Source organism: Oryzias latipes, chromosome 17 (assembly GCF_053564925.1).
Source record: "Oryzias latipes strain Hd-rR chromosome 17, Olatipes_Hd-rR_3.1".
NCBI lineage: Eukaryota > Metazoa > Chordata > Actinopteri > Beloniformes > Adrianichthyidae > Oryzias > Oryzias latipes.
In genome coordinates this window covers 7,460,161-7,484,698 of record NC_136253.1, presented here as the reverse complement: position 1 = coordinate 7,484,698, position 24,538 = coordinate 7,460,161, and the positions used below count along the sequence as shown (strand labels likewise).

The window sequence follows — 24,538 nt, the reverse complement described above, 5'->3', positions numbered from 1 at the left end:
TGAATTGCCTCCCTGAGGAAGAGCGCGCAGTTTTGGGGACGGGATGTGTGAGGAAGAAAGCAGAGGGGGGGGGGGGGGGGGACCGGCAGCAGGTGAATCGCGCAGAGATGGTAAAAACGTAAACCTGCTGCCCGTCACTCCTGCAGCGTGGGTGTGTGTGTTTGGTTCCATGTCTGTCTCACATCTACAGAACATTCAGACTATGATCACGTTTAAAGTCTCAACGCCTGCATGAAGCAGAAACTCACCACGGATCAACCAGACTAGACCATCAGCAAAACCACCACGAGAAATACTCATCATTTATTAGCAACAGTATAACAATGTTATTAAAAAGAATCCACAGACTTATTGGACTTTAAAAATGTTGAAATTACATCAAATGCACACATTCACTTGTATTTTAGTTTTAAACAAATTGTCGCGGACTGAGTTTAACTTGGCTGTTGGGCCGCCTTAAAAGTTCTGGAGTTCATGGAACGCATCGTTCAAGCAGAGATCTGATTGGCCCTCAGTTCTGTCGCTCAGCCTGTTGTTAGGGAGTTTGGACCAATGGGGTTCAGCCATGGGCCGAATAAGGGAAATGGGAGGGCTGGAGCAGGACGGGGGAATATAAAGTTGGTAGAAGCGCTCTCGTCTCGGCGGGAGAGATTCAGGAGTTGCTGAATTGATTGTACGGCGTTTGTTGCGGTCTACAGTAACCAGAATAAAGAACCCTAAAAGAGGTTAAGTCTCCGTGCCTTAGTGTGGGAAAGGGACACTACATTATTGTATGGCTCTTTCGAAATTACATTTAAAAATATGTGGCGTTTATGGCTCTCCTGGCCAAAAAGGTTCCCGACCCCTGCTCTAGGCCAAAAGGTTTGCCGTTCAGACAGCTGTGTCTTCTTATGATTAGATGAAGTTCACCTGTGTGGAAGAGAGAAAGACTTAGTGCCATCAAATCATCATCTTCATGAATTTCTTTAGTGTTCCAGAGTCAGCTGTATTAAAAGTGCACTGCCAGGAACAAAATGTCTCCATAAGCGTCTTCAGTCTAAAGGTTTGTTGTTGTTTTTCTGAACACGTTCTTAGATAAATTGGTCCAGTTGTTCAGGTTCTGTTGTTGTTCCTTCAGTCCTGAGTGGGTCCGGTTTGTGATCACACAGCTGTTGTTTGGTTCCTAACTGTCCATCGGTGTGTTTAAGGCTGGGATGGATCTGCATACCTGCCATGCTGGTAAACCGTCTTACTTCAATTGGTTTCCTGTCACTTACTGTAGTCACTGCAGAGAACCAACGGCTAAAGTGGATCACGGCGCCTGAAAAGAGTCAAAGATTAAAATGATGCTCATTTGAGGGCCACAATGTTCAGAACCCTCTAACCAGGATGGAAAATCACAAACAAGAAGGAGACTTAGTACAGACAGAGAGGAAACTCGCCTTCCCTTGTTGCCATAGTTCATCCTACACTATTAGAAAATAAAAAAGCCTTTGTATTTGTGTTGAGGTCAGCTGCCCTGACCTTAACCTACCATCACTGTTGGGCTTACTCATTTTTACTATAAAATGAATTGCCTCAGTAGGGGTTTTCTGTTTTATTCCTTTTCAAGCAATACATTAAACTCTACTTGACTTTAGTTCAAGATCACTACATTTAATTAAGCAAAAGTTACTTAAGTGTGTCTTTGTTTTTTCTGTTACTTTTACACATTTGATCATTTCTGTAATGATTTTGACAAATCTGTATGATTTTTTTATTGTCTTGACTACAATTAATGCTTGCAATCAATCAATCCATCCATCAATCCATCCACCCACCCATCCATCCATCCATCCGTCAGTCAAGTATTACCATGAGAATGTGGCGTCTCTTCATACTTCAGTCACTAACTTCATTTGTTTTGTCGTCTTCGGTTTGTTTTAATTTCTCATGTTGAGGGCTTTTTTTTCATTCCTTTCACTGTTTCTTCACAAATTACTGACATTTCTATCCACCCGTGTTTGGTTTCCTCTACAGCCCAACTGTACCAAATAAAATCCAGTTTCACCAAAGGTTTTAAACTGGTTAGAACGTCTTCTGTTGGTGTTCCAACTGTCAGGTCAGAATCCCTTCCTGTTTGTGCTCAGTGAGGGCCACGCCGCACAGACTCTGTGTAAACACACTTCAGATGTTTGGAGCCATGTTGCCTTTCTCAGTCACACAGGAATGTGATCTCTCAATCCACCCGGATCTCCTGTGGATTTAACTGTAAACTGTTTTACCTGTGATGATCATCTGCTCCCACGTTCAGGAGACAGACTGACGCACTTCTTTCCAGCCTGCTGCCAGCAGTGGCGCCACCAGGGGGTGGCCAGGGGTGGCCACGGCCACCCCTCTCCGACACCTGGCCACCCCAGTGGCCACCCCAGTAGCCACTATAAGCTGTGGTAGCATCAGTTGTGCGTTTCATCCCAAATGCACAGCCAGCAAGCGTGCAAGTCGCTCTGATCACCTAAACCGGCCCTCACCCCCTCCCCTCCCTGCTGCCTTTGAGTGCGCAGACAAGAGGAGCCGCTGGATGCAGAATGAATAAGACGCGTGGTTCACTTTCGCGTTCGAACCCTCAGATCCTCGGTCAGACAAAAGAACCAGTCTCAGTCACTAAAGATGAACTTTCTTTATTACTTTTTCTTTAAGTCAAAAACGGCGACTGACCGCGCTCCACACCCTCACGCGCTCTCCCCCCTCTCTTCCTGCATTGCGCGAGCACCGGTTTCAGCACGCACACACACGCGTGCGCGCGTGAACGCACGCACGCACACACAATCACACATCCCAAAATGCTACGTTTCTTTTCCTGTTAAATATTTTCCGTGGGTCTTTAACAATCTGTTTACTGTACTTTAGATCTGGATAGATAGATAGATAGATAGATGACTTTATTAATCCCACAATGGGGAAATTCCATTTATCTGTGGCAGCAACACAACATTCAGAAATAATCGGTATAATATAACATCAATAAAGGACATCACAAATGACATTTATATTAAATAATTAAAAATATCACTAAAATTATTATCAAAAATTATTATCAAAAATTAGATTCTTATTAAATAAAGAAATATATATTAAATATTAAATAAACACAGCTGCAAAGGTGTAAAAAACATGCGGTCTGCAAAACATGTAAACCCAGTGTGCAAATACTTGGTGCAAATACGCCACATCATCAGCGGTGGTAGATGTGTCATTACTTTTTATTAATAAGTAAAAAAAGGATGTCCCTGTCACAAGCCACTCATTTTCATGGCACTATTTAAGCACTGGTTGTTGTGTTACCGCAACATTTTGATGTGTTTTTGTTTCCACAGAGTTACCTATAGTCATTAGTTGATGCTTGTGTCTGTCCATTTTCAGAGAATGAAGAGAAATTCAACATATATTCTTATTTTAAGAATAAAAGTGCAGCAGAAGGAGTGAAAGAGATGGTAGGGGAGCAACAGAGGAGTAGTGAGAAGGAGGAAGATGAGACAGAGCAGCATAAATGACAGAAGAGAATGAGGAAGACAAAGATGAGACGGCATCAGAGGAGGGACAGTCAGCATCATTGGTCAGAGAAGCAAGGCAGAACTCAGCATAAGGGGCTCCACCTGTTCCTGGACCAACTGGTGAAGTTAGAATTATGTTACCCTAATAATAAAAATGTTTCATGATTATTAGTCTGAATAGAAATGTCAACAGATATAATTAATAATTAGAAGGATATTTTTATTATTATTTCAGAACAACAGATTTAATTTTTTGTTTATTATAGATATCTCTCAGTCAAGAGCCGAACACCCCAAGCAGACACACCTAAGCATTAAATATAAACAAAAAAATAAATAAATATATATCAGTAGTAGTATGTACTAATGGTATCTACTAGTATCTATTAGTTATTATACTAGTAGTATCTACTATAAGTTCATGTTCTACAAAATATCAGTAGGCATTTATCTTTCTGTTGGTTTTCTAAAGGTTGTTTTACTACGTTTGGTAGAATGAATTTTAAAAATATAGCTCATGGTTTTTGTGTGCCACCCCAAGATTAAATGTGGCCCCCCACTGGCCACCCCCATGAAAAATTTCTGGAGGCGCCACTGGCTGCCAGGACCCCTGCAGCAGTGGAGTCATGCAGAGTCCTGCCGGACTCTGCATGTGTGTGGGCAGTCCAGTTTTGGGAAGTGGAAAACTTTAGTTGTCTCCGGGTTTCTGGACAAACAGCAGTGTGGATTACAGGGGGGCTCAGTTCTCCGGCAGCATTAAGTCTTTTGTCCGGATGATTGTGTCTCCATGCAAACCGACACAAGCCCCAGACACCGGACCTGCTGCAGGTCTGTCACCTCCAGGTATCAGATGCAGAGGAGAGACAGGCGGCTTGACAACCCCGATGAAAGGCTGAGTGTTCAGCACAGCCCCCTTTCACACCTAACACCGGCTCCTGTGCCGGTTCTGTTTACCAGGTTCGGGTTACGCCCAAGGTTCTCCTGAAACCAAAGATAGCTCTGCTGTAAATCAACCCACGAGCCCTGCGTGGAGGCTGCGCTGACACCCCAGCCGTCCTGCTTTACATGCAATAAAACACAAAACGGGCATCAATATTTCTGCAACCTTCTGAGAAAAAGTTTCGACTTCCAGTTTAGATTCTCCTCATACCTTGACTGGAGGGAATGTTGACAGAGAGCACAAAGACTCACAGGTTCAGAAACGTCTTTCAACAGTTCAACAGAAACATAGTTTTTTCATGAAAGCACGGCTAAGAGAATATTAATGTTTTGTGTATCAGAGGGGGAAAAGTTTTCTCCAGAAGGAACTTCCAGAGGTTCCAGGACAAACCACCACTTCAGTACAACATAAATACACACAAATGCATTTTTTTAGGAGAGGTTTGGACAGCATAAGAGGTTTGAGGCCTGCAGAAAGAAGATTGCGCAACATTGGTGAAGACTCGAAAACAAAAGCTGAGACATGTTTGCAGATGACAGAAACGGCTCTCTGTGTTTGTTCATCTGCAGAACGTAGAGGACAGGAGATGTGGGGAGTGGGGGGCACGTCTCGGCTGGAAGCTTTTTCCATCTTAAACTGATGGAAGAACACGACCATCCGGCAGATGCCACTAAAAACTGACAAAGTGAGACTCAGCCGGGCCGGACCGGCGGGACAAAGACATGGTCCAGCACGCACATGACTTCTGGGGTTTCCTGGTTGCAAATGGACACCATGTCCTCCAGAGAAACACTGACACAGACCTTTATCTGCAGAGGCTGTGAGATGACAGCCCTTCAGGAACGTCCAGGCTGTAAACAGCAGAGCTGTGAGGTGAGAAATGAGATCCAGAATGGGCATCAACATTCCTGTGCATCTCAGAGAAAAAGGACCCGGTTCCTCTATGTCAGATGCACTTTGGAGTTTGTGGCTGCACCGACACACTAACCTCATCATCGTGAAGTGTACTCTGGAGTGGGATGGTCTCCTCTCCCCATCAGGAGGTTCACATTTTATTTCCAAATCTCTTCTTGGACTTCCTACATATGCATCTTGATCAAGATGAGGACTGTAGAATCACATGGACTGCGTTCCAATGACCGTCTGTTGCTGGCTGTTCCATTTTCCCGTACTGACCTGGGAAAAAAGGCTTTTGTCTTTTCTGCCCCCTCTACATGGAACACTCTACAAAAAAGCTGGAAATTAAAAAAGCTCATTCCTCTGAGTATATTCAAATCCAGGCTGAGAATGGAGGAGAACGTCACCATTAACTGCACCTGTTTAACATAAGCTCTCATTTTTATTTATTTTACGTTTTAAATGTTTACATTTTTATTGTTAATGTAATTTATTGTCTCCCTCAAGCCATGACTCCCTTGAAAATGAGATTTTTAATCTCAATGAGACATTTCCTGTAAATAAAGGTTAAAAAAACAAAAAACATTTTCACTGGAAGCAAAAGATGAGCATTGAGTTTTATGGTTCAGAGGGGTTTGTAGGATGTTGAGGATTTTTGATTTTCAAACTTATGACAGTAAAGGAATTTTATGAAGGAAAGTCGTCAAATTGGGCTCTAATTAAAGTCAAATCAGCATCTGAAGGTTCCAAGTCTGAGGGATCCACTGCCTCCGAGTGATGCTTCTCTTCAGACTGAAGTGAATGATGAGGGCATGGCTGAAATCCTGCCTTTCAGAGTCTACTCTCACTGCTGCAGGTTGGTGTGGAAGAATGTGAGGCCCGGATAGGGACGGGGCTCCTCGGGCTCGTTCAGACCTCCAGCAGGAACGTTTCAGCTGACAGTCGAGGCTGCAGGACTCCCTGCTTTCACATGGACTCAGAGCAAACAGCTGTTGGTTCAAGTTCCCTGCTTTAGAAGAGCTCACTTGACTAAAACTTTTCACATTTATGATTATTACTGACCATAACGAATGAAATTCTGGAGAAGTTGGGACATTTTTTTAAAGCTTTTAGACAGAAAAAAGCTTTGGTGTAAAAGCTACCCTCAACTCTAAGCTTTCAGACCCCCCTCCCCTCCCATTTCTGCATCTGTGTACCAACTACAGCAACTTGACACCTTTTTTCCAGTTCACAATGTGTGCGGTTTGTATCTATTACTGCAACGTGACGAGCTTTAGCTGGGGAGGGATGGACTCGCCCCCCAGCAGCATTCCTGAAGCCAGCAGCACATCTGTCAGAGCAGCAGATCCTGCAAATGCCCCTAGCTGTGGCTGCTCACATCTGTCTGAACCTAAACCTCCTCAAACATGTTTACATGTGTGTGAGTGTGAACTGGGAGGGGAAGAGAAGGAAAGCCATCTGTGTTCTCCTGCGTGATGCTGAAGCTGCTGGACAACAGCCTCCTGTATCTCTATGTCCCTTCCCCTCCACGTTACCTGCAGGCGAGGTGATGGTGAAGAAGAGGGGCACAGCCTCCATAGAAAGGGGAGGGGATGAGGAGGAGCAGCGGGAGACAATGTCCTAAAGACAAATGCAGCTTGATTCAACTTAAGTCACAGCCTTTTTGGGTGCACTTACTTGCATTTTTAATGGGGGGGGGGGGGGGTCTCCAAGTTCCTTCTGAAAATAGAAAAACAGAAAATGATTAGAAGAAAGAAAAGTGGAAGCTGATTCTGTATCAGAGATGAGCTCACATCTTCTTATTGGTCAGTAATGAATATTTAAATCGTATTCTGAAAGTTGATTAGAAAAACAAGACAAAAACATTAACTATGAAACAGCCTGTAAGCAACAACAAACAGCACAGCTTCAAATAAACAAGAAGCAGTCATCCAAAATCACAGATGCATTGTTTTGTACTGTTTTATTGTCAATATTATTACCATACGCTAGACCATAGTGCATGCATTTTACTGTTAACATGTTTGAATTAAACTTAACAATAACAATTTATTGCTCTCAGGCTGCTAGAAGTTGGAAGCTGGGGAAAGTATGGTGTACTGGGGTTCTGTTCTGTCCTCTACTCTTATCTACTTCTCCTCTATTCTTGATCATTTATCATTTAGTTCTCTGTGCCTCTGATTGGTGCAGTGCAATTCATGTACTGTCACTCTTTCCCACTCCCCTCTGGGGGAGCAGGAGTGATTCCAGGTTCCAGTTGGCTCATCCATGGTCCTGTACATGACTGTGTACCTCATCTCTACTACTGCTCCTGTCCCTGGCTGTGGATCCTGCCTCTGGCTCGTCTGGCGTCCCCAGCCGTCCCCCAACTTCATCTGGATGAAGATCATCTGCTGGCCTATTTAAATATGCAGTTGTAGTGTTAGATAAGCTAATTCTTCTCTAAGAGTTCTGGAACCTCGCATGTCTGTCCTGGGGGAGGATCCCTCCTGAGGTTTCTTCGTTTTCTGGGATCCATTTCTTTTAGGAGGTTTTCCTTTCCTTAACCCTTGAACCTTTTTTCTTCAAAGATTTATGATCTTCACTGGTGTCCATGGATTACATGAAATCTTTCCACCTTTATCCACCTTTGTCATGGTAGGGAGAACACGTCAATGCAAGGGTGGGGTCATCTAAGATAGCACAAGGGTTATGAGGGTCTAAGGGCAGGGATGCCCAGTTAAGTTTAGTCTGTTCTGTTTGGTTTAGCAATCTGCTGTTGTATTTAAGAACAGACTTTTATTTTTTGTACAATAAGCGAAGCCCGTTGAGTCGACTGTGTTGTATTATTGGGCTAAATAAATAAAACTGACCTAAAATATTTATAAACTGCTTAAGTCTTAACCGCCAGCTCAAAACTGAATTTACGCAAAGATCCATCGGCCGAAACATCCGGGATCATCTCTCAGCGGTCCAATGTTGGCACCACACACGCAGCACTTACACACCACATACACACCCCGGGGTGGAGGGGGCTCTGCTGTTTGGCAGCAGTGGGGCTCGCCACCCCCCTGGAGACCCCCCCATTTTACGTGCAGCACACACACTGCACCCCCACACCACAAAATGTGGGATCGCGGAGGGGCTGGGTCCTCTCAGGGCAGCCTGTTGGCTTGGGCAGTGGCTAGGTGTGCGGTGTTGGGGGGTCGGTTGGCCAGCGGGGGTTACTATGTGATGATGGGGGGCAACCAGAAGAATGTGTGAGAGTGCATGGGTAGGGACAGGCCTGAGGGCTACCTCGCCAGGGCCCACTGAGGCTCACCAAGGGCAGATATGGGAGGAGGGGTTGAGGGAGGAGTTGGGTGAGGGGGGTTGTAGAGGGTAGTGTATGGGGTAGGAGTGGAGCTATGGTTGCGTTGTGATCTTTGGGGCCGCCCGGGTCGGGCGCCTTGCCAGCTCTGGCCTATGGTGGCGAGATTCTGGCTGGATGGTTGGTGGCTCCTGGGCCCGGTGGCCCCAATGGGTGAGTACGGCTGAACGCACCTGCCCTGTGGCCTTGGGACCCGGACGCCGGGGTTACCCGTTCTCCACGGTGCCAGAGGGACCCCCATAGGGAGGCCTTCTCTGCACCTGGCCGTGTGGGTGGGTGGTCTCCCTCCCTAGGCTGCTTGAGTCAGATTCACCACTTAGTCTAAACCTCTGTTCACAAACATTATTTCTGGAACTGTGTGCAAGTTTTCTTTACTTTAATTCAATTTTTTAAAATAAATAATAATATAATTTCAAGCATTTTTTATTTCTATTCTATTCTATTCTATTCCATTCTGTTGACAGACACCTCACACTCCTGTTTTTGGATCGTGCGTCCATCTTTCTGCCATTCCTGACTCTTTTCTGTTGCTTGGAGACAAAGTGAAGTCTCTACGTGAACCAGCCCCTTCGTCTGTGGCTAAAAATACTCAAGTAAAGTACGTTTTGTGAACATACTTGTATTTTTCTCTACAAAAACCAGGCATCTTCATTCTGGCGCAGAGGCTTCAAACAGTGGTTAATTGATTTAATTGTTGGATGATTTTCACATTTGTTCTGCCTCTGAGAGGAGGCGGTCGAAGTGACGCTGACAGCTCTGTGCTGACAGAGGAATGGCTGGAATGTTGCATAACTTTGTTATGTTTGCCATAATACGTGGCTGTTTGCTCTTCATGGACGCCTGTGGGAACAGGACTCTGCGTATTAAATTTGGTGGTGAGTTTGACGGCTCAGATTTAAAATCTCTGCTCGCCTGAATGTAAAAAGTCAAAACAGCCTTGAAGCATGTGTAAACCTGTGGCATTCTTGAACTGAACAAGAAAATGTTTTTCCTTCTATCAACACACAAAGACCAGATGTGCTGAGGGAAATTATTTGAATCCTAATCATTCCTCTATGAATTGTGAGCAGACAAGCTGCAGAGGACAGAGATCCAGGTACTGTGATATAACACCCCCCAAAGGCGCTCCACCCCCCTCAACACACACGGATACCTTTGCTCAGTTGTACGGAAAGCTGGAAATGTTCCTGCAGAAGTTCTCTAGTCCAACCCCTTTGGTGCTCCGGCCGTGCTGCTGCTGCTAACATGTTGCAGATGAACGTTCTGCTGTTCGGTCACCAACGTAAGCTGCAGCACTGAAGGGACACCTGCTTTTCTCATGGAGGACATGTTCACACAGAGAAGCATGCATGTGAACAGCTCCAGAGTCAAAGTTTTGGTTAAAAACAAACTTGTAATTCACGCTAGGCTGAAAAGCAGGAGCAAAAATGAGAAGAGAGGAGATTTACGGCATTTCTCCCTCAGAAAACTGCAGACATCTGACCAGCAAAATGAGCAGCCTGAAGCCCAGCAGCATCCCAAGGAATGCTGGGGGATGTTCCTGCAGAGGATTACAAGAACATGTCCCGACTGCGGTGTCTCTGCTGAGGTTTGGAGCATGAACAGGGCAAAAATCTGAGGGACAAGAAGGGGGCCTGGCTGTGGCTGAACACTGTCATCTGGACGAGAGGCTTCTGTTTTGAGCATCAGAGACTAAAGCTGCGTCCTTGCTGGGGGATCCAAGTCGTTTCCGCTTTACGGATGCAGTATAGGCTGTGGTGCAGAGGTGGAGCAGCTGACCTCTGATCACATGGTTCTGAGGTTTGGTTCCCACTGTCCCCGCCAATGTGCTGAAGAGGATGAAGAGGAGCCGCCTTTAGCGCGTGTGCGTACATGGGTGAATGTGTGCGTACATGGGTGAATGGGACTGTGAACCACTTTGGGGCGTAAAGTAAGGCAGAAAAGTGTTCTATTTTCAGTTGGGGGTTTATTATTCATGTCACGTTTCTCAGTTTTCCAAAGTCCAACAGCTGAAAAGCTGACGATAAGAAAATGTTGTCAAAAAATGCTTTTTTTTTTCTTTCTTTTTTTTTACAGAACATCAACCAAACATAATTTTCATTTCAAAATTCTTCTCAAAGTCAAAAATGCATTTAATCTTTACTTCAAAAAAAAAAGTCATAAATTTGCTTAAAAACAAAAGCCTCAATCCAGAAACTTTATGTACGGAGTCCTTAAGTCCTTACATTACATTAAAAAACTAAAATATATCTTCTTCCCACAAGATAATATTCTGTTCCCTCAAAACAGTTAATTCGTGCGAACTAAATAATTTGTGCGAACAGAATGATACTAGCCAATCATTTATCCATGGATGTGAGTAAAATCCCGTCATGCATCACGCATACCCAAGATGCATTTCGACCAATCACCGTGTCTCTTTAACTGAAGTGTAACAACAAGACCAAAGATTGGCTGGTCAAAATGCATCTTGGGTATGCGTGATGCATGACGAGATATTGCATGTTTGTAATACTAAGATCTAAGAGCTAAGTCTGGTAGGCGAAACAGCCAGCCAAATCTTATGATATTTTTCTGATTTTCATCAAAGACAATAATAGATCGATCATTCTTGCTTTTAACTTTACGCCGTTTGAATGTTCACAGAGACACGGAAGTAGCGGCAGAAAACGGCTTTTGCAGCAAGATGGACGGAGAGCGTACCAGGATGTGAATGAACGTAATTACCAATGCTTTTGTGCTTTCTAAAATAAATAAATCTGATCTGTAAACATCCTCTGTGTCTTCAATGCAATGTAATGAGACACACACAAACAGAAATGTGACGGTATCTGCTGTAAATCCAACTATTACTCCCATCCGTGTCAATGAATAACAGGATAAATGATTGGCTAGTAGTTAGCATGTAGCCTACTTGCCTTTGAATGTAAAGCGACTGCTAAAGAGTATGTTAATAAAAGACAAGTTGTCATGGTGCCTCTGTCAGCTCTCCTCCCCCTCCCCTCTCTGCTTGGCTCCTGGTGATTCCCAGCTGTGTCCACTCATCTCATCTACCACCAGACCTTCAAAAGGAGATCCAGAACCAGTATTCATCGCCAGTTCGTTACCCCTGATGGTGCCTAGTTTGGTCTGATGTCTAGTCTAGTCCATGTGCTCATGTTCTCGTCTAACGTTTATGCCTCGCCTTCAGGACCTTCATATCACGAGTGGACACCTGAGTCACCTGTTTAACCGAGCTGAAGAACCTCACTGAGCTCCAAGAACCTCAAGCCACGCCACGAGCCAATTTAGACCTTCAGCCATGCCACGAGCCATAGCTACTTCCAGGAACTTCACCTGCTGCTCTCCAGCCTCCAGCCACATCAAGATCTCAAGCAACTCCGAATAACATTAAACCTTTACTTACCAACTTACTCACCTTGTGTTTTCCTTCCGGGTTAAAGCGAATGAAATAGTATTTCGAGAGAACGGAATATTATCTTGTTGGAACAAGATATTAATCTGTGGGAACGAGATATATTTTTGTTTTTTAATGTCAGGACAGGTGCTCCGTATTTAAGTGGTAAATCAATTTTGTTTAGTAACTTTTGTTTGTAAAGATTTTTTAAACAATAAATGAATCCCACAAATAACAGCTTCATCAAGAAACACACATTCAAACATTATTGATTACCGTAATTTCCGGACTACAAGCCGCTACTTTTTTCCTGCGCTTACAGCCTTGCGGCTTATTCAGTGACGCGGCTAATTTATGGATTTAATTGGCGGCCGCCATGTACGTACTTTCGAACTCAGAGAATAGTTTGAATTCTCTATCTAACACCAAGCACGAGGAATTTTTATTCAACACACCTCTTAGCAGCCAAACAGCATGGACTTGACTTCAGGTCTTAGACACTTCAGTCATGGTTCAACAAAACGAAACACGCATGCCCGGCCGCATCCCAGAATCCTTTGGGGCCATTAGACCCAACGTGCACGTGATCGCCGCTACAATATGATGAAGCTTTCAAGTTAAAAGCAATCGTTAAAAGCAGCGTAAAAAAGTCCACCGTCACCAACGGGTTTGGAAAAGCCGGTTTGCTGCGTGACGGAGAGAACAGCGCATGGAGTGAATTTACACTCCATTTACGGTTTCTAAGGAAACCGTAAAAGCGGAATTTTGCTTTGAAAAACTCACAGCCTCCGTGTGAGCTGGAGACATCTTCTCCTCCTGCTGATTGAGCTGCGGGGCCGATGACAGTCTGAAGGCTCCCACACGTAACAACGCATCCGCCCCTCATACACAAAACGTACAGTATTAAGTCCGATTGCTTTGCACAGAAACGATTTGCTCCATCCACCGGCGCAACGGGGACGAAGTGCTCCTCCTTGAAGCTGCCCTGGCCAGAGGTGTCGGAGTAGATAGGAAGGGGAGACAAGGAGCGCGCGGGGCGGGAGCGGAGCGCAGAGGCGTCCGCGGAGTGCAGAGGCTTCTGAATTCTGACGCACGCGCCGCACTGAGGCGCGCGTATCACGCTGAGGCGCGCGCTTTTCAGTCGCCGCTGCTTTATTTTACCGTTGTGTTTTCTAACCAGTCCTGTTACTCCCATAACGCTGCCGCGACACAAGCGGAAGGAGAGCTTTTCCCGTTCACCCCTCCATGCACTGCTGCTACTTGCTAATTCTTAAACAACAGAATGGCGAGCCGGGCGTTGGCCCCGCCTTTAGCCCCTAAGACTCATGGGAAATGGGGGATCGCGGATGTAAATTTCCTCATCATAACTGAGGGATGTAATGTTGATTATATGGTTACTGTTTGTAATTTTATGTTAGATACCTAGATTGTCAACAAGTAAAAAAAAAAAATGAAATAAAAACACCATAACTGAGGGACTTGTGAACAGAATATAGGTCCATGCTGTTTGTCAGATGTCGATTCACTCAAACACGTGACCATTAGGCAAAACTGGCACCATCCACAATGTGCTAATAAATTGCACTTGCTCTGGGATGCTGGGCGTGATCTGTCAGGATGACAATACCGGCTAACACATGCGCGGCTTGTACTCTGACGCGGCTTGTGTATGTATAAAAGCAGTCAAACACGTGAATATGGGTGGGTGCGGCTTGTAATCGGGTGCGCTTTGTAGTCCGGAATTTACGGTAGTTTTCCTGCAACATGTTTGAATTGACATAATTATGAAGTATTTATTTAAGAGGAGCCGGTTTAGCTCGTGCTGGTTTGCGGCGCCTTACGTCCGTGAAACCCAGGTTCAAATCCGGGCTGGTCCCTGTTCCCCTCTCTACCTCTGTGCCAGTCCCAAGCCCGGTTGCTTTGAGAGGGTTGCATCAGGAAGGGCATCCGGCGTAAAACATTGCCAAGTTTACCATGCGACTCGTTCACTGTGGCAACCCCTGATGGGAAAAGCCGAAAGAGAAACAACAACATGAAGTATTTATTTAAGAGCCTTTTTTTTAGAGTTTAGAGGATTAGATTAGAAAGTGGTAAATAATGTACACCTGTAGAGCGTTTTTCTACCTTCCTCGAAGGCCCAAAGCGCTTCACAGTCTCAGTCCCATTCACCCATGCACACACTGATGCCGGCTCTGCTGCCGAACACTGGCGCCTCATAACCACCAGAGGCGAGGCGGGGTTCAGTGTCTTACCCAAGGACACTTCGAGAAAAGGGATCTGAACCTGCAATATTTTGATCAGAGGTCGACCACCCTACCGCTGCAAGTAAAATTATGAAATACTTCACTGAATACCGAAGAATATGAATCTATTTTTTTGATGTATATTTATTCATTTTTATACAAAAGAAGACAAGTGCACATGAAAAAAGACAAGACTATAATAAAAGGAACATAACAAAAAAACAGCAGTAAGTAAAACGAATAACAGATAAACAAAAGAAAAAAGCCTCTATATAAGTTTCTGTAATAATTACTGAGTCATTATCACTTCCAAAGTGTTCGTTGTACCGGAAAACAACGGACACATCAACGCGTACATCGTCCAGAAAAGGCTCCCATGTATTAAAAACTGATCAGTTGATGAGTGAACTACACGTTAGGTGGTCTGGGGGGATATGGTCAGGGGATTCAGACATTAAATGTAAGTTATATTCTAAATTTAAGTGAATATTGATCTTTTGGTTGATCTGTTTGGTTGTATTAATGTGAGATGGTGAGACCCCCCCACACCACCACCACACCCACAAACACACACACACGCACACACACACACACACACGGCTCTGAGGTGGATCCATGTGGGAATGAGATCAGGCTGCTTTCACTTTACTAAAACGCTCTTCTTTAAACGGGTTACTCTAAAATCAAGTTAGCTCCTTCCTCTCCAGGACGATGTCTGTGTGCTTTTGACGGGATGAAGACACGCTCCACTTACACTCCAAACAACATGTCTTCATTAGTTCAACATTTCTGAGTCAGACTGGCATTGTCAGGGCAGAACGTGAACTTCATGTTCTCTGAAAGGATCTTCTGAAGCGTCACAAACGATCTCTGCAGCGCTGTGGTTCTCCCTCAGCGTTCTCCTTTCTCTGTGTCTGCTGTCGGGCTGAAGTTGTTTTTATGAAGTTACTGTGTCAGCTTCAGGCTTCAGCTCGGCTGGCACGGAGCTTGGCGCCTGCGGCTCTCTCTCCTCCAGGCCTCAGATGTAACAGCAGCTCTTACCTCTTCTTCCAGCTTGTTTTGATTTGTTTCGAATCTTCCAAACTATCAGACTCACTATAGAAGAATCCGAACATCTCGGGTTCTGATTGGTTGGCCAAAGAACGTAAAGGTTTTCCAGCTAAAGTCAGGCAGATATTTCACAAGAGTGAAACGGCATGGGTTTAAATGAGTTCATGTCTCACTGGAGCCTCCCACACACCACACAAATGTGGGAGTGTTCATTTACACACAGATGAAGAGCTCAGGGAGTTGCTCCAACCAAAACATCTCAGTAACATGCAGGTAGCACAAACCGTCCTTTGATTGTTCACCTTTGTGTTCTGTGAGGGAGGAGGACGTCTGTTTTTCATGTTTCAAACGGTGTAAACTTCCCTCACGTCTCACACACCCGAACTGCTAAAAGTACAGTAAACACCATGTTTGCTTGAATATAAACTTGTTGGTGGTTTCATTTAAATCAAAAAAACAAACTGTGTGTTTATTAACGACATTGACGTTCTGAACCTGTTTGAAAAAAAAAAAACAGAATGCATTTCTGCCCCAAATCCAGCAGGTTAATTTTCAACGTAATCCAGAGGCGTTCGTGTTTCCTCTCACGCAGCGCCGCACTTTGTTTACTATTGTTTCTCACTATTGTGAAGAATAAAAACCAACCAAACAGGTTTTGGTGGTTTGGTAGGAGTGGTTGTGGACGGTTGGGAAAGCAGAAAAAGGAAAAAGCTGACTGTTAAGTAAGGAACTTAATCAGACTTTTAGAGCTGCGGTGGTACGAGGAAGCTGTCGGCTTAATGCTTTCTTTATCTGCCTCCTTCCTGTTACATATCTTTCTAAACTGAACATGATGGTTTACATTTCATGTGCAGCTGATTGGCTGACAGACGGCAGCAGATAAGCCGGGTGAAAACAGCAAACGTGAGCTGCAGGTATGGCCTCTGCTTTCTCTGCTGACATTCGCAGACTGTCCGTGGTATCGTCTGCTGCTCAGGCCACCTTCATTTTCCCCATCCAAATTTTCCCAGCTGCTCAATTGTCTGGGTAACTTTCCGATACTGCTCCACCTGAGAGGAACACGGGATCTGCACACAAACAGGCACACAAAGACCTCCCCCTGGCTCGTTGTGAAACAACAGGGGAATCTGCCATGGTGTCACCACGCACCTGAGTACTTTTCCACAGATAAGAGAGAGAAGAGCTCCGTGTTGATGTTGACTCTGCTGTTTTTACTACCTCACATTCAGTTAATGCTGCTTTTATCAACGTTCTGCTCCTTCACCGCTGTCAGCTGGTGCACGAGGATTTCCACTCTCGGTTTCCACCTCCATCCCATCCCCGGAAGGTCACAGGTCAGCAGGACAGTAACAACCTGATTCTGTGGACGAGAAGGCTGGATGTACAGGGGGAAAAGTTCACCCTGAGCAATGTTCCGTACATTTAACCACTTTCAACTCGAAAAACCTTCTTGTTTGTGTGCAACAAAGCAACTATTCATGAACACCCCCCCCCCCCCCCCCACTCCCCAGCCATTAAATTTGAGGTTGGATCCCAAGAACACAAGTCCCCGTCCTCATGTGACCCTGGAGTTTGGAGACAATCCACATAAATAGATCAATCTGGGGCTGCGATGTCCAATGTTGGAAAACCAGCGTGTTTTTGAAAACCCTGACTGTGCAGAGCAGCAGCCTGACGTGACAATCAGCTTCTGTGGACCAACTCAGCTAGTGTAACACCGAATAGCTGTTGTGAAGTCATGAGGATCAAAGAAAACAACACTCTTTTAGCTCAACCTCTCTGTTTTATGAAAAACAACAACCTCCATGACGTCTCACGGCAGAAAAACAACAGATTAAAGCGCCTATATCATGAAAAATCAATTGTTTTAGCTTTTAAGTGTAATATAATGTTAATTTCTCACTAAAAACACCCCCAAAGAGGTAGTTTAAACCATTCACGTATTTCTGAGTATTCCCCCAAAAATCTTCTCTCTGAGCACCAGCCCCTCCCAACCCATGAAAACGAGAGGGTCCTCACATTGTGACATCACAAAGTGAGGAACCGCCCGTTCCAGGAAGAGTATGCACTGCCAGCCACGCCCCCGGGCTAACACGCACACCCACTTTCTCAGTAGAGCTAGCGGTGATCGACTGAATGCTTTTAAATTATATGAACATACATCTTTGAAAAAGTTCAGATGTTGTTTGTTTTTGTAGAAAAACTCAGACACACTGCTGAGGCCGGGTCTGGGATAATGTCAAGAAAGGGGCGGCACCCACAAGGAGAGAAAAGTGGAGCCTCGGAAAACGAGTCGTCTCACTACTGGGTTAGAAGAGAACTCAGAAAAATAACTCATATTTCATTAAAAAAGGTTCTTTAGTGTACCAAAGGTAATATATAATCATATATGTTTTTATGTTGTTATGGGGCGACAGTGGCTCAGGTGGTTGAGCGGGTTGTCCAATGATCGAAGGGTTGGCGGTTCGATCCCTGCTCCCACCAGCCAAAACGTCGTTGTGTCCTTGGGCAAGACACTTCACCCTCCTTGCCTCCAGTGTGGTTCCACTGGTGTGTGAATGTGCATGAATGATCCCGGTGATGGTCAGAGGGGCCGTAGGCGCAAACTGGCAGCCACGCCTCTGTCAGTCTGCCCCAGGGCAGCTGTGGCTACAACCATAGCTTGCCATCACCAAGTGTGAATGAGGAGTGAATGAATAATGGACACACTGTAAGCGCTTTGAGTGTCTTGAAAAGTGCAGATAAATCCAATCCATTATATATATATCATGCTATTCTTAAAGCCTTAAGAATAGCATGATATAGACTGTCTAAAGAATGAAATGAGAACAATTTGAACATTTGCTGAAGGAACCATCAGTGATCAGGACTCTGCAGATTCATTTTAATAACATTACCAGTAGGTCAACTGTCTCATTTTCATTCAGAAACTTTTGTGTTGCATGAAGTTGGATGTTGTTGCCTCTATCAGGTAACGTTACACCTCACCTTCTGCAAACAGCCAATAGTTTTTGTTGACAGCCTCGTAATTTTTATATCTGAATGTAATAACTTTGGGAATCATTTTTTTGAACACAAACTGGCGTCTTGTTTGATGGATCGCCTCCATTGGTTGGCCTGGACTTAAATGGTTGGATGGTTCTCATAGCCGGCAGTAAGTCAGACTTGTTCCGGGTGCATGTTGGACTCCGGCAGGGCTGCCTTTTATCATAGTTCTGTTCATAGTTTTTCTGGACATAATTTTTAGGCGCAGCCAGGGGCCAGAAGGGATCTGGTTTGGGGACCACAGGATTTCCTCTCTGCTCTTTGCAGATGATGTTATCCTGTTGGCTTCATCAAGCCAGGACTCCCAACTTGCATTGGGGCGTTTTGCGGCCGAGTGTGAAGCAGCTGGGATGAGGGTCAGCACCGCTAAATCTGAGGCCATGGTTCTCGACCGGAGAAAGGTAGTTTGCCATCTCTCATTGGGTGGAGTGTTCCTACCCCAGGTGGAGGAGTTTAAATATCTAGGGGTCTTGTTCACGAGTGAGTGAAGACCGGAGCGTGAGATTGACAGGCGGATCGGAGCAGCTCCATAGTGGTGACGAGAGAGCTGAGCCAAAGAGCAAAGCTCTGAATTTACCGGTCGATACTCGTTCCAATACCCCTTGTGCTATCCTAGGCACTTTAAAATTGGGAGTTGGGTCATCTGGACCCACTAGACAGTGCGCTGAACTTTTTTCTTCAATGATTTGTGATCTTCACTGGTGTCCATGGATTACATGAAATCCTCTCCACCTTTAACCACCTTTGTCATGGCAGGGAGAACACGTCAATGGTCTTCTTGACCCCATAGGATAGCACAAGGGTTACCTACCTATGGTCATGATTTCTGGGTCATGACGCCTCCTTGGGGAGGTGTTTCGGACATGTCCCACTGGGTGGAGGCCCCGGGGAAGACCAAGGACACGCTGGAGAGACTATGTCTCTATGGTGGCCTGGGAACACCTCGGGGTCTCCCCAGAGGAGGAAGTGGCCAGGGAGAGGGAAGTCTGGGCATCTTTGCTTAGACTGCTGCCCACACGGTCCAGTTCTAGATAAGCAGAGGAAGATGGATGGATGGATGGATGGATGGATGGATGGATGGATGGATGGATGGATGGATGGATGGATGGATGGATGGATGGATGGATGGATGGATGGATGGATGAATTGAATTGAACTAAAACATTGTGAGCCTAAGTTGATTGAACATTGTGCCAGCAGCAGCACACACACACACAAAGACAGAGGAGCAATCTATGTTGTACTTCAAAGTCATTTTACATTTTGCCTTTAAATTAGTGACTCTAGTCCAAGTCGCGTGTTTTGAGTCCAAGTTTTGTGATTCTAGTCCAAGTCGTATGACTTGAATCACCTCTGTCTGAAAGTGGTTGGAGCAGCACTTCGGGGTAGAGCAGAGGTGCTGCACAAAGCTTGGACAGTGGGTAAAATAAATGAAAGTGTTACAAACAGTGGTAAAAATCAAAGGTCACACGTCTTTGCTGACGGGCAGTGGACTGTGCAGTTGCTGTGTTTGAAGAGGCGCTGCATAATATCACATTCAGTGCCAGAAATTCTGTAAAAGGACATAAAAAATTAAGTGAGAAATTTTGTGCTAAAGGAAGAAGTCCATGTTTGTGTGCAGATGTGGATTTATGACATCTCTTGCCACAATTCTCCCAGTGTCCAAAGCAGTTTGGTCCCAGATCGTAGCGTTATTCAGCGTCCGCAGCATTAAGCAGAAACCAAAAATATGTAACCCCGAGGAGAGCAGAGTTAATGTTTGATGTACAGGGAGCAAACTCTGGCCCTGTTAGCTTTAATCTGAAATGATCTGTGGCCTGGACAGGCTGCTCAGAGGCCGCACAGATAACAGTTTCCATTATAGCAACCTGATCGGAAGGGTTGTAAATCTGTGCAGGGACAGGTGGATCCACACCTGAACAAGGACAAACACGGCTGTAAACAAAATGTTATCAGCTACATCTCAAAGCCAATGAAATAAAAGCAGAAAAGAACTTTTGCTGATGATCTAACTTAACTGAGACCCCTGCTGACCTGACAGCTGCTCGGATGTTTCCTCATTTCACGTGTGAACTCATGAAGACAGCTTTCATGACAGCACCTGTGCACCTAAACTTTCATCAACACTTTTGTTTTTTTTAACGCTTTCTTGCGCCATTGAAGCGGACAGCAGGGCATCGAACCGCAGACCCAGAAGTCCTGATTTCCTGTCTGTTTATACTGCCACTGCAATGATACGCTTCTGGAATTTTCAAAGGTTTGAGTGAAATGAGACTTTTCAGGACACCTTAAAGAGGGCTGGCTGGAGAGGCGCCTCAGTGTCGGATCTGACTTCCCTCTCCTCACCTGTGGATGAAGCGCGCTTCTGCAGCAGCTGCGAACACGACCTGGATGTGGACGGTTCATCACTGCAGTTACACCTCACCAAAAAGTCTTCACCTTCAGTTTGTCTTTGCTGCTCCTGATCGTCTCCTTTAACCCTTGTGCTATCCTAGGCACTTTAACATTGGGAGTTGGGTCATCTAGACCCACTAGACAGTGCTCTGAACCTTTTTTCTTCAATGATTTGTGATCTTCACTGGTGTCCATGGATTACATGAAATCTTTCCACCTTTATCCACCTTTGTCATGGTAGGGAGAACACGTCAATGGAAGGGTGGGGTCATCTAAGATAGCACAAGGGTTAGGAATATTCTCGCTCTATGCCTCGATCACATTTCAAACCTAAGGTCAGATTAAAAACCTTAATTTACTCTAAAGGGTCTATATCCAAATGTGTGATCGGATATTCTTTGGCACAAATAAAAACAATTTTTAATAAAATAAGGTCATGTCCGAATTCCCACCCTAACCCCTAGCTACTAAAAAAGTATGTAGTGCCCTGAATTTTAAAAGGAATTCGGACTCCATGCTCACTTCTTTCCTTGTCTTTTTTAATGGCGGATATGACATAATTGATTTCACAAAGTTAAAATCTAATTGATATGAGCGTTTTGCAACGATTATTTTTGAGTCCTCTGTCTTCTGAAGATAAAAACGTTAATGATTAAGTAAAAAAATATATTTAAATACATTTTTTTTGGTAACAATTTGTTTCGACGCAATGCATTGTGGTCTATATTCGCCACTCTAGTGAGCATCGATGCACACTGGTTTTTCGCAGAGACTTCTGTGAAGTTTTCTTGGGCATTCGATTTGGGAATTGTAGATTTGAACAGCACTACAAAATGGCCAACGTGCTATATAGTGCACTATGTGGGGGTTTAGGGGGGAAGTCAGCCACAGCCCTAGAGTTATTTTCGCAGCTCATTTTCCTACCAGGATGTAAGACGACTCGAACTCTGAGGCTCCGCCTTTCTCTCCTTGTGGGTGCCGCCCCTTTCATGAAGTCATCCTAGAGTCGGCCTCGGCAACGTGTCTGAGTTTCTCTCACGAAAAAAGCAAGATGGGCGGTTCCTCACTTTGTGATGTCACAATGTGAGAACCCGCTTGTTTTCGTGGATTGGGAGGGGCTGGTGCTCAGAGAGAAGGTTTTTACAGGTATACTCAGAAATGCGTGAACAGATCAAAATGCCACTTTGGGGTTGTTTGTAATGATGAAATAACATTATAATACACTTAAAATCTCAAAAAAGCTGATTTTGGGGTGATATAGGCCCTTCAAACTCCACCGTACAAGCTGTGGGAGTTCTGCTAAGGAGAAATTTTCTGTCATTTGCTTGAAAATTAGCTGTTATAGCTTCAGCTAATGTGGTTAAAAGTTGTTACTTGAAGGTGAAGTGACTACTCTCCTTGTTTAAAAGAAAAAAGATATGAACCCTTCACAGATCCGGTTTGCTAATAAAAATGAAAGAAGACAGCTTATTTTTTCTTCTAACTTGTTCTGCCCAACAACTGAGCAAACATCTGAAAGCTGAAGGCCTTTTGTGTCGGACATATTTCACCTTTACAAGAAGGGGTCATGATTCTTCGGAATCCAGGGTGTATATTTGTGCAAACCCTTTTTTTTGTTTTTTTTTAAACTATTTTTATTACATTTCATGTTTTAAATGTATGTTTTCTTTGTCTTTTTTTTTTTACAGAAGGAAGAGATAAGGGAAAAATGTGAAATGGGGGTAGAAGAAAAAGAGAGGGGGGGGGTGAGGAGATGCAAGCGCCAAGTTGCTCATTTGAGTAGATTATGATTTTAAGCTTCATAACATTTATGCTAGATGTGCTGGAAAGACAAATATTACATCCAGGAAGGAGAATCTGACACTAAGATAAGTGGAAGACCTCTGTCCATCAATATACTGATCTCAACTGGACAAACTGTGAAAACATTACCAGATAACGGATTCACTATGTTTTGATTTACAGTTTGAAACCCAAAAATAGTTCATTTGTAGCTGACATAACATAGTTATGATCATTTAATCATGTAATTAAATGGTCTGGAACCCCGGGGGGGGGGGGGGGGGGTCACCTGTAGTACCATGGTTCCTGTGCAGCTTTAAATACACAAACATGAGCAGCGTAGAAAATGTTCAAAGTTCACCATATTGGACTCGCTTTGAGAGTTTTTCTTGGGCTACATTTTAGCGGCAGTTAAAAACAACCACAGTGTGTTTGTGTTTGTACTTGTGTGGTCTTGTCTGTTGTGTGTGTCAGCAGTGTTGTGTGTGTGCGCACGCTGCAACCACAGACAAGTGGTGCAGGATTTCCTATGTATCTGGTGCATGCAGCTCCTCAAATTCAAGTGCGAGCCGACACAAATGCTTCCCTCTCTGCTCCTCCGAGGAAAAGTGGGGCAAAGATTTCAGAGTCATATTTTACGTATGCGACCTCTGATCCCTGTCAGGGAACCCTGTGCCTGGATCATGTTTTGGGACAGGCATGTTGTCTAGGCCCCAGGTTAGAGGAGTTCATACGGGGGGGGTGGGGAGCACTTGTTGACACGCTGAGCAGCCGCTGAAACCGGCCCAGCGACAGAGGAGGACTGCAGTAAATTCTTTCCAGAGCCAGCTGGAAAAACCCAAAAAGAGCTGTTTTGATGACATGCGAGGCCTTCTTCAGCCGGGCCCTGCAGACTGGCCGGTGCTCATGAGAGAACAAACACATCCAACCCACTTTAGGAGCAAAGTTGCATGTTTGTGAGGGTCTCAGGGCAGCTTCAGCCTGCTGCTGATATGAGGATGGAAGACTCTGTCTTTGGGACAAACACTGAACTTCCACAACAGAGACCCGGCGATGCCACGGTGATGTCAGCGAGGTTGTCTTAGACCAAAATTCTGTTATTGAACGCAGCCTAAAAGATGAGGCTCTTTATTTTCAGCGGCAGTCGGGCAAACAAAGCTCCAAACGGAGCAGCTCCAGCACCTTGAAGGCAGTGAGTGTTCACCGTAGTAGAGCAGTTTTTAAACCCCAAACAATAAAAGAAGTGTGCTTCTGCAGCTATCTTTGGTGCAGATATGAATTCCATGCAACCTTCTGCTCCGCTATCTGCATTTGCGCCTCAGCAAAATCTCAACGTGAAGCTCAGATAATGTGCTGATGGAGGCGAGCGAGTGCGTGCGGATGAAAAACCAAATCAGATGAATATTTTTTTGCCTCCTGCAGAGGATGTGGAGATGACAAACCCACAGAAACTTGGGCCACTGAAGACAACCGCAGGGGGAAAAACATCTACATTCAAAACGTCAACTACAAATAGAGCACTTTGTTGCCATGGCTACCTGAACTGCTGTAATTTAGACCTGTTTAGCTGCGCGGCACACATTGGAGCTCTGGGTCCAGTTTGTTCTTCATCAGTGTCACCAACTGTAGCGTGATGAGGGATGAAGTCAGCCTTCTGCGTTTGATTTCCCTCTTAATTATGTCATCTCTGGTGTTCCTTCTGTGTTTAGGATTCCTCCTCATGTGACTCATTTCAGAAAGTGCTATGATCACTGTGGCAGCGAGGAATAAACCGCTTTTCCAAGTACTCAAACAACACACAGAAAGAAGTCATCTTAATGCATAAAGTCCCATTATCTGGACTTGGATCATCTTCTAACATTAGGAATGTTTCCCTGCTTCTCCAATAGGCTTTCGGTTCTGATGTGGTTTTTGTTTTTAGCTTCACAG

At 44.7% G+C, this 24,538-nt stretch overlaps 2 long non-coding RNA genes across 3 annotated transcripts; one reads left to right on the top strand and one right to left on the bottom strand.

Moving 5' to 3' along the window:
- Positions 1 to 288: 288 nt before the first annotated feature.
- LOC144986862 (uncharacterized) lies at positions 289 to 9,264 on the bottom strand. The gene is made up of 2 exons (XR_013650721.1): positions 4,108 to 9,264; positions 289 to 2,300 (listed from the first exon to the last, which is right to left on the bottom strand). It is a non-coding gene; the product is annotated as an uncharacterized LOC144986862 (long non-coding RNA).
- A 205-nt stretch (positions 9,265 to 9,469) lies between these two features.
- Positions 9,470 to 15,631, top strand: LOC101156280 (uncharacterized). 2 transcript variants are annotated; one of them, XR_013650719.1, is made up of 3 exons: positions 9,470 to 9,573; positions 11,345 to 11,813; positions 11,889 to 15,631. It is a non-coding gene; the product is annotated as an uncharacterized LOC101156280 (long non-coding RNA). The 2 variants fall into 2 exon arrangements; XR_013650720.1 differs by lacking the exon at positions 9,470 to 9,573 and adding an exon at positions 9,638 to 10,562.
- The last annotated feature ends 8,907 nt before the right edge of the window (positions 15,632 to 24,538 follow it).